Source organism: Misgurnus anguillicaudatus, chromosome 22 (genome assembly GCF_027580225.2).
Source record: "Misgurnus anguillicaudatus chromosome 22, ASM2758022v2, whole genome shotgun sequence".
NCBI classification, from domain to species: domain Eukaryota; kingdom Metazoa; phylum Chordata; class Actinopteri; order Cypriniformes; family Cobitidae; genus Misgurnus; species Misgurnus anguillicaudatus.
In genome coordinates, this window is record NC_073358.2 from 16,645,618 (window position 1) to 16,655,112 (window position 9,495).

Consider the following 9,495-nt stretch of genomic DNA (forward strand, 5'->3'; position numbering starts at 1 on the left):
GCAAAAATTAAATTTTGTTGGACTTGATAGTGAACCTAGCAACAATCTAACAACAGCCTTTTCCAATTTAGACGCGTTTTCCCGTATTTTTTTGCTGATTTCACATTGTACACAAATGCTGCCGCTTTGTCTTTTACCACTCAGTGGGCGTAACCGCGATTCCCAGCTTAGTGAGTCTTCGCGATTCATAGCGACTCTGAAACAGTGAATCTTTTTTTAATCGATTCCCAGCATACTTCACACATGTGCGCGCAGCAGGAGGACAGGATACGTTAAGACAGTAGGTATTTCGATTACATTTATGATCATCTAACGTTAACTGTTTAATTTGTTTTTGGCTTTTATCAATATTTGATTGTTTTTGTCAAAGATGAAACGCACCAAAAGAAATATATTAAAACCAGCCAAATACAGGGCGGTGGAGGAAAAGGCCGAGGTCGCATGTGGGAGCAGCGAGACAAGCACCGCCACCTTATCGAAGAAAAATTCGACTGGACTTCAATGTAAGAGGAGAACCTTTCCCTCTATATAAGTTTTGATAGTAATTAGCTACTTTTAACACCTGAGCTTTGTGAACAGCTAACACATATAACCTGTTACCTGGTGTTATTACACCATTACGACTCCTGTTTTTTAGTGTCACCTAAACGTGGACTGTTTTTATTTTCACAAGTGGAAATTCGATACAATGCAAGCTTAATTTATATACAATTATTATTGTGCCATTCATTTGTAAGGCAAATGTATTTTTGACAAACTACGTACAAGAACATTGCTGCAATGTAAGTGGCTCAATTATGTTTGGACATATTAACAATTTAAGTGTATGAATGAAAATTTACATTACCAGAGATGATTTGATGTTATGAAGAATGAGAAAGAAGTCAAATTATGGGTTTTCGAAAAGACATTGAAAGAATAATAAAACCTCTAACTTTTCTCTAACTTTTCTCTAATAGGTAAGATTTCTACTTTAAAAGCCGAGATCTCCTTGCTTAAAGATGAGTGCAATTTTTTAAATCAGGGGATTGAAAAGATGAAGTCTGTTGTTCCAACTGCCAGGTCTCAAGTCCATACTGATCCGACAGTGCCAGATTCTTCAGGTTTGTGTTTCATGCTTTATTGTTATTGGTTTCTGTCAGAAAAACTATGTTTGCTTTGGAGTAAACATATTAATGAGGAGTACGTAATTATTGTCATAATTTTACAACAGGACTGAAGTTGAAAAGCTGTTACAGGGCTCCAGACTAACTTTTTTTACTAGGAGAACAGTGGCCCCCAACTGAAAATTTTAGGGGCACAACCAGACAATTTAGGATCACACACCATAAATCAACATGCTGACCAAACATTCACATTTCTACCAATTTCCACAGTATTACTAATAAATACTTTAATGATAGATGCAGAAAGTACAATATGCTGTTTTCAAATTCAGTATCACATCACAAAAAAAGGTCACCTTTACTGGTTGCACATGTGCGGCTGAATGTAAAATTCAGTGGCACACTCTCAAATTTTGGTGACAAAATGCCACCATTTGGTGGCAGTCTGGAGCCCTGTGTTATCTACGTCTTCCTTGAGAAATAGACATGTTATCTAATTATTTAGTCTCTACACTCTAGCTGATCCCAGTGAACAGGATTTGTGAATGAATCAATCCTCTTCCACAAACATTGAAAGTGATTAATAAATTAGTAAACATGGTACCTGCACTTAAAGTGACACCATGTAATTTTTCAACCTTCATAATAAATTTTCAAGACCCTTGTGATAGTACATCGACTTTAAATAGGTTGAATGACATGTCTACCATAGCCTGACGGGGTCTGTATCACTTTTACTCGTATTTTAAAACTTAGGGTTTCAGCACAAAAAAAACTACAAAATTCGACTGCTTTACGGCATACGTCACTTCCTCCACACAATTTGTTTTTAACGTGAATTTTGCTGGAAGCTACTTAAGGAGTGTAGAGAGCAATTTCTATTATATGACTCTGTGGGTCAGTCTTTAGAGCCACAGACCTGTGACACGGGCGACCCGGGTTCGATTCCCCTTTAAGGCAATTTTTTATATAAACTGTTGATTCATACATAAATGCGATGTTCTTTATAAATTACGGCGATTATATTGCATATAGTTCCCTGTATTCAGATGCTGTGTTCACGTATTTACCTTTCTTTTACTGTGTCTATGATATATTTACATTACAATCCAGGATGCTATAGCACTCAAACTTGCTCACAGTGTAAAACCAAACCCTATTCATTCACCAATCAGATCCGAGCGTTTCTCTCTTCTCTCTTCCTCATTTGCTGCGTTCCGCTGTCACTCGCGTGACGTATTACAAAGCGGCAGACCTAAACGCATCGGTTTACTTGGATTTGGAGCGATTTTCACACAAAAAAGAGGAATAACGGGCCTTTTGCTTTTATAAAATGGTTACATCATATGCATAGCAGGATTTCATAAAATAAAACGCAGCAAATAAGTAGAAATTATATTAGTACACATATTACCCTTCCACCAAACAAATTAGTTCCTCAAAATCAAGTGTGTCTGCAACAAAGCGGTTCCCAATCAACTAGGGATGTGCATTTATGTCATTTTTTCATTTCGATTAATCCATAGGTCTGAAGAACGAGTACTCGATTAAATGGGGGCGGGGCAATCAAAGGGGTGGGGCGTACACGTCATGGTGAAAATTAAAATATTTTTATTAAAAACACTCAAATAAAACTTAATTTTGAATAAACTATGAGAGAACAATGAACACATACTAGATTATTAATGAATTAAATGTTTTTAACAGAAACCTCTTACTTACAGGAATAGCTGCGTGATGAAGTGAAACTAAAGGGTTAATAAACACAAACCGAAGCGCTTTCTACATGACGCACTCTACATAATATTAAGCCTTTATACAACATAAATGTACAACGTGCATCTGTCTGCATAAAATTCAAGACTTCATCTAAGTTTTCAACTAAGTTATGTACAGAAAGTTTAACTCCCGTTGTTGCTGTGCGTCATAAACAGCGCGCTTTTAAACATGTCCAGTCAAAACACAAGCTTCATAACATTAAGCAGCTTTAAGTCTTTGCTATCATTTTAGCGATTAGCTGTGTCATCCCTTACCTGTTCAAGATGCTCGTATGGCTCTCTGGTATCTCTTGATATTTGATGATAACCCATTGAACTTTCGACGGCGCTGTACATTTTGCATCTGACTGACTGTATTTCCGAAAATCACGGCATCCTTTTAAACCATAGTGCCTCAGTGATGTGAGGTTAGGTGTGGCCGGCTTCACGGGATCGGCGGGCTGCCGTGCATTGCGCGCATCGGCCGGTTGCTTCACGGGATCAGCGGGTTGCCGCCGCGCCGTTTGTTTTTGAATCACGCATGGTAACGTAACTGATGTCATACGCCGGTCTGCGTAGCTCGACACGACGTCAAACACGCATCTCCAGACCCAGTTTTCACTATCAGATGCGCTTGTAATGCTAACCAGCTAGCCAAATGCCGCCATATCCATAATACATAAATAAATAAACCCACATGATCATCGTTTTCATGATCGATCATCGATGCTACGTTCGAGTACTCGAGCAATCGAGTACTCATGCCCATCCATACAATCAACACAGACGGAGCAAAGCCACAATGAAAATATGATTAAATTATCATCTAATTTATACATTATCATTTGTGTCTATATTGTGGAACTGTTGAAGTGTGGATCAGATATGTTTTCAAGTTGAAAAATTTGAACTTTGGCAGAAAAACGCGCCGTGTTAATCAATCAGGAGCTTGCTCTAGTAGTGACATGATTATAGGAAGTGAGTGGAGCATAGACTGTAAAAAAGATGGACGACGCCTGTTCGCTCTCTTCCAATGGTGAAAAGTGAAGCCGCCAGTTGCCCGATATGGCGCTGACATCTTGGGTCTTGAGTCTGCGCAATAGCGATTTCGGGACCAGTCATGCGCAGTAGTGAGCAGGAAGGGAGGGCGCGATGTCAAAACCCCGCCCTCGCTCTCGTAGAATGCGCATATCACACGATATCACAGCTGTCAATCATGACGTGACACCACCGTTTTTATATCATTAAATAACTAACTAAACACAAACCTATTTTAAAAACAAACATTTTAATTTACATGAGCGTGATAAAAACTACAGTAAATGACAGAAACCACCTTCTGATAAAAGATAATTGAATTGTAATTAATTTTTTTAGTTGGTCTCAAGTCCCATTGAATAACATGGGGAGGCGGGCTTTATGACCTATACTGGGACCGGTCACTGGGGGGCGATCGAGACGTTTTGGCTTCACTTTTCAGGGCTTGTGCGGCACGCTTGGAGTGGAGTCGAAAAAGCCCCTGACGCGAATTTCCAAGTGAATTTCCACAACACCGGTCTCGATGACCAGAATTTCACGCGTGGCTTTCACCAGTGAATGAAGCGAGGAAACGCATAATATTCATGTAGCAAACTAGACAGGACAGACGCTTTGACGCTTCAAACGTGCCTGGTGTGAACCCATGGTCAAAGCAATACTCAAAACATAACGTTACACAGAGACAAGTTTGAACTGAGTGAATGCTTCAGTGTTTAACTTGTGAAAAAAGCACCACCTAGTGGATAATAGGGGCTTGGGTTAATACTCCTCAGGGTAGCATTTTTTTCTTAAAGCGTAACTAAACCCCTGGTCAGAGCCTGACTCCACCCACTGGCAATATTTGAAAAATGCAAGAAAAGTGGGCAGATCCAGTGTGTGGTGAGATCGTAACAAGGGCGTTGTGAGCTTGAACCTGCTTACGTCACGAGTTATTTTTTGGACCCAACATCCAATAGGAAAATTAAACTGCATAAGCCACCGTTCAACCTGAAGAGGGCAGCACTCAGAAGTTTTTACACCATATATTGTAGTATTGAAACACTTTATACCCAAATGTCAAAAAACTTACTAAAATCAATGAACAGGACTAATAAACCATCATTCTTACAGATCATCAACTAAAAAAAGTTGGTTTAGGGTTTAGTTACTCTTTAAAGAAACAGTATGTAGGATTGTGGTCAAAACTGGTACTGCAATCACAAAACTTGTGGCTAAAACTGGTACTGCAATCTCACAACTGGTGGCCAATACACAACATGACAACATGAACATCAGTTGAGGGCTGCAACTCCACTTTTTAAATAACAATATCCTGGCCAGACCACTGTTGTCAGTGATATAAGTATTTGAAATGAAAATGATTTCTTAATGTTTAGTGACATATCAGGGCCATGTTATGATTAATTGATATAAATTTCTTACATACTGTTCCTTTAATTGACGAAATAACTAAACAATGTTTATTGATGTATTATTTCTATGGATATCACCATTAATTGAGGAATTGTTGAAAAGTTAAAATATGATTAAAGACTGTGGTGTAAGCAATAGGGCTGGGTATCGATTAAGATGTTCCAGATCGATTCTATTTCGATTCACAAGCTATCAAATCGATTTGATTTCGATTCTCTGTTCAATTTTCGATTCCGGTTCTCGGGACAGTTTTTACACTCGATTCTCGGTTCAACTCAATGAATATAGATTTAATACAAATACTATATTAATTTAAAATAACAGTGAACAAGTTTACAAGTGGGTAATTAATAAAAATAAATTAAAAGCCACAACACTAACCTGGTCGTCTGGCTTGCAAAATCTAAAATGCTTCCATACATCTGACTTTTTATCTGAAGGTGGCATCAACGACAATGAAGCACATAAAACCACCATTTTAAGCACTGAATGAAAGAATGACAGGCTCCTTGGTAAAATTGCGCAAGGCAAAAAAGAGGGTGACATCTAGTGAAGAAGACTAGTAATTTGATTAACGTTAATCTTACATTCAATGTTTGCATTAAAAAAAAAATCGATTCTGCTCTTTGAGAATCGATTCTGAATCGACCATGTAAAAAAAACCCCGATTAATCGAATAATCGATTTCTTTGCCCAGCCCTAGTAATCAACATAGCAACAGTGGCGAAGTGATACTATGTAATGTGGTCTGAACCTTGGGGTTACCGGGGTATTTTATCACAGCTCAGAACGTGTTTCAACCAATCAGAATAAAGAACTAGAACTGCCTGTTTTATAATATCCTTTTTCATTTATAACCTTTAATGTAGTGTGTATTATAGCTGTTTATAAATGTAATGCAATGTACAATTTGTACTTTGACCGGCCCTTAAACAATGTTAAAACCAATGCCATTGCTTAGCTGAAACTCAAATATGGTAATAGATTTTTCTGTAAGCAGTAGACTTACCACAACATAATAAACCAGAATAGGGGCACTTTAAAAAAATTTCAGCTGCACTACAAAGATTGTGGCTATATCACAATCTCCAATTTGACATGATGTGATAGGATTGTTCCATCATAATTACTTATAACAACATGATTATTAATTTATAGATCAATAGTCCCTTTCACACATACAGTCTTTACTGGTAATTTACTGGTAAATTGCAGTTAACAGGTCATGTGTGAACAGAACCTTTCCGGTAAATCAGTGCTCCCAATTTACCAGTAAGACAGGTTAAAGGATGACCAGTAATTTACCGGTAAGTGCTATGTGTGAAACGAAAAATGTAGAATTACCGGCATTTAGAACGGACGATGTCAGACCACGCTGACAGCTTCGGGCCAATCAGAACATTTTTAAACAGATGATGACACGTTTACTCCCGCACTGTCCACTGACGTTTCCACACACATGCTGCTTAAAAGTTGAGCACACCCGAAGCTAACATCCGCATTTCTTTACCAAAGTTGTTTATTAAAACAGATTATCATCTATTTGCCAAATTACCGATGTCCTTAGCACATTCTCCGTGAAGCCTAATGTGGAAAAGCAGGTTCCGTTTGACGCCGCCTAACGCATTGTTGTTTGGTTACAAGCAACTTTGCGACCGTCAGCGTTTGCCACAGATGTGAAAACAACAAAATACGGACCATGGATATTAAGTCATAACCCGCCATTGTTTACAATTACAACACTGAGCTCGCCGGCCGCACGCCACAGTTAACTTACGCTTTCTCAATGAATTTACTGGTATTTTGATACTGATGAGTGAATGATGTCTTGCTGGTAAAAAGACGGAACGTCACTGCATGTGTGAACACTGAACAGCACATTTTTGTATTTACTGTTAAATTCATTCTGATAAATTCATGGTAATTTACCAGAATTACTGTGTGAAAGATGCTAGTGTCTCAAGCTTCACCCCAAAAAAAAAAAAAATCAATTTACAGTGATTACAATGGCCTAAACATTTCAGTGCAGATCAGTGTCAATGTATAAACAACCCGACCAACGTTTTCAACTAACCCGCTCGCAACTCAAACCGCAAAACAATAAAAAATTAATATTGTACCCGACCTGCTCCCTTGCCCGCATTTTTTAAAAGTAGTAATTGTTTAAAATAGTTAATTGGCATCTTTATTTCAAACAACCTGACCAACTGCGATCCTAATATCATAAAAAATATTTTTGGATAACTCGTTACCGCTGGTGCAGATGGACTGATTGACAACATCACCATTGCCCTTGGGTAACAAAGTAATTTGAAATTATCAAACCACAATTTGTATCTTTTTCTCCAGTAGTTAAATGTGATTGCATATGCACTTTAACATGGACTGAGAGTCAGCTTCACTCTGGTTCTGTGAAATCACGCTAAAGAAATGTATTTTCTACTAAGGGTGTCACAAAATTAAGTCACAACCTCGAACTTTGAATTAAAAAATTGGATCGTCGATGCTGCCACGCCCCCATGTCACGTCCGGTCGGCTTGCCAAGTGGGGGAAAATAAACTCTCAGAAGTGCCTTTAAAAACATCCATCCAGCGGAATGCGATTTATATTTTAAACAGAGGGATGTATTGCTACAACTCCTTGAAATGCATATCATAAACAGGATTACTACCTAGTGATCTGCCTTCGGACAGAGCGCAGCTCTCTGCACGTGGACGAGAGAGCCGCCAAGATGCAGCGGGTTATATTTCAAACAAAAGGTATAGTTTGCCTCAGCTCGCATGAAACGCATAAAACTGAACAAATACATAAGGATTATTACTTTAGTTTATGTTTAGACTTTGGACAGATGCGAGATGCGCATGCACGTGAGACAGAGAGAAACGCAGCTGCTTATGACGCACCGGTTTTAGTTCAGATAATAAGAGTCCAAGACGTGCGCATTAAGTCTATCTGCGTGCAAGAAGGAATTCTCTCTCTACAAGCTCTCTCGCGTAAAGTAAAGCCCACAAACCCCATGCGAGGAAAAGCACGCAATGTGCATGTTAATGTGAAACTATAATAATAATAATAAAGGCATATAATTTTTTGTCTTAAAAAAAATCATAAAAAAATCGAGAATCGAATTGAATCGTGACATCAGAATCGAAAATGTAATCGAATCGAGGATTTGGAGAATCGTGACACCCCTATTTTCTACTAATGCACTTAAAGTAATAATTTGCTAAAGAGTTTCTCTCTCTCTCTCTCTCTCTCTCTCTCTCTCTCTCTCTAAAATGCAGAACAGGAAGACTCCTGGGATTCCACCAGCTCCTCTTCATCAGATTCCTCGGTGAAAGGGAAGAAAAAGAAGAGAAACAAAATGAAAAGGAAGAGCAAAAAAAAGGGGGGGAAAAAATGATGTTATAGTTTATTATCATGTCTATATCGTTTAAAATGAAAAGTTCACAATCTGTTTTGAATTTGTTTGACAAATAAAAGTTTATGACATAAGGATATTATATTTTGTGTGCAGATGTCGTACTTACTCTGTAACTACGTGAAACAAAGGGGTAACAAGTGCCACTTTAATTTACAGCCCGCAGATGTCTTACTTACTCTGTAACTACAGGAAACAAAGGTGTAACAAGTGCCACTTTAATTTACAGAACGCAGATGTCTTACTTACTCTGTAACTACCTGAAACAAAGGCGTAACAAGTGCCACTTTAATTTACAGCCCGCAGATGTTGTATTTACTCTGTAACTACGTGAAACAAAGGCGTAACAATTGCCACTTTAATTTACAGCCCGCAGATGTCTTACTTACTCTGTAACTACCTGAAACAAAGGCGTAACAAGTGCCACTTTAATTTACAGCCCGCAGATGTTGTATTTACTCTGTAACTACGTGAAACAAAGGGGTAACAAGTGCCACTTTAATTTACAGCCCGCAGATGTCTTACTTACTCTGTAACTACAGGAAACAAAGGCGTAACAAGTGCCACTTTAATTTACAGCCCGCAGATGTCTTACTTACTCTGTAACTACAGGAAACAAAGGTGTAACAAGTGCCACTTTAATTTACAGCCCGCAGATGCTGTACTTACTCTGTAACTACGTGAAACAAAGGCGTAACAAGTGCCACTTTAATTTACAGCCCGCAGATGTTGTATTTACTCTGTAACTACGTGAAACAAAGGG

The 9,495-nt window shown here is 38.4% G+C and overlaps 1 long non-coding RNA gene across 2 annotated transcripts; it reads left to right on the forward strand.

Annotated features, from left to right (window-relative positions):
- Positions 1-142: 142 nt before the first annotated feature.
- Positions 143-8,795, forward strand: LOC141358891 (uncharacterized). 2 transcript variants are annotated; one of them, XR_012365410.1, is made up of 4 exons: positions 143-280; positions 371-503; positions 960-1,103; positions 8,596-8,793. It is a non-coding gene; the product is annotated as an uncharacterized lncRNA (long non-coding RNA). The 2 variants fall into 2 exon arrangements; XR_012365411.1 differs by having other exon boundaries at positions 153-284; positions 8,596-8,795.
- The last annotated feature ends 700 nt before the right edge of the window (positions 8,796-9,495 follow it).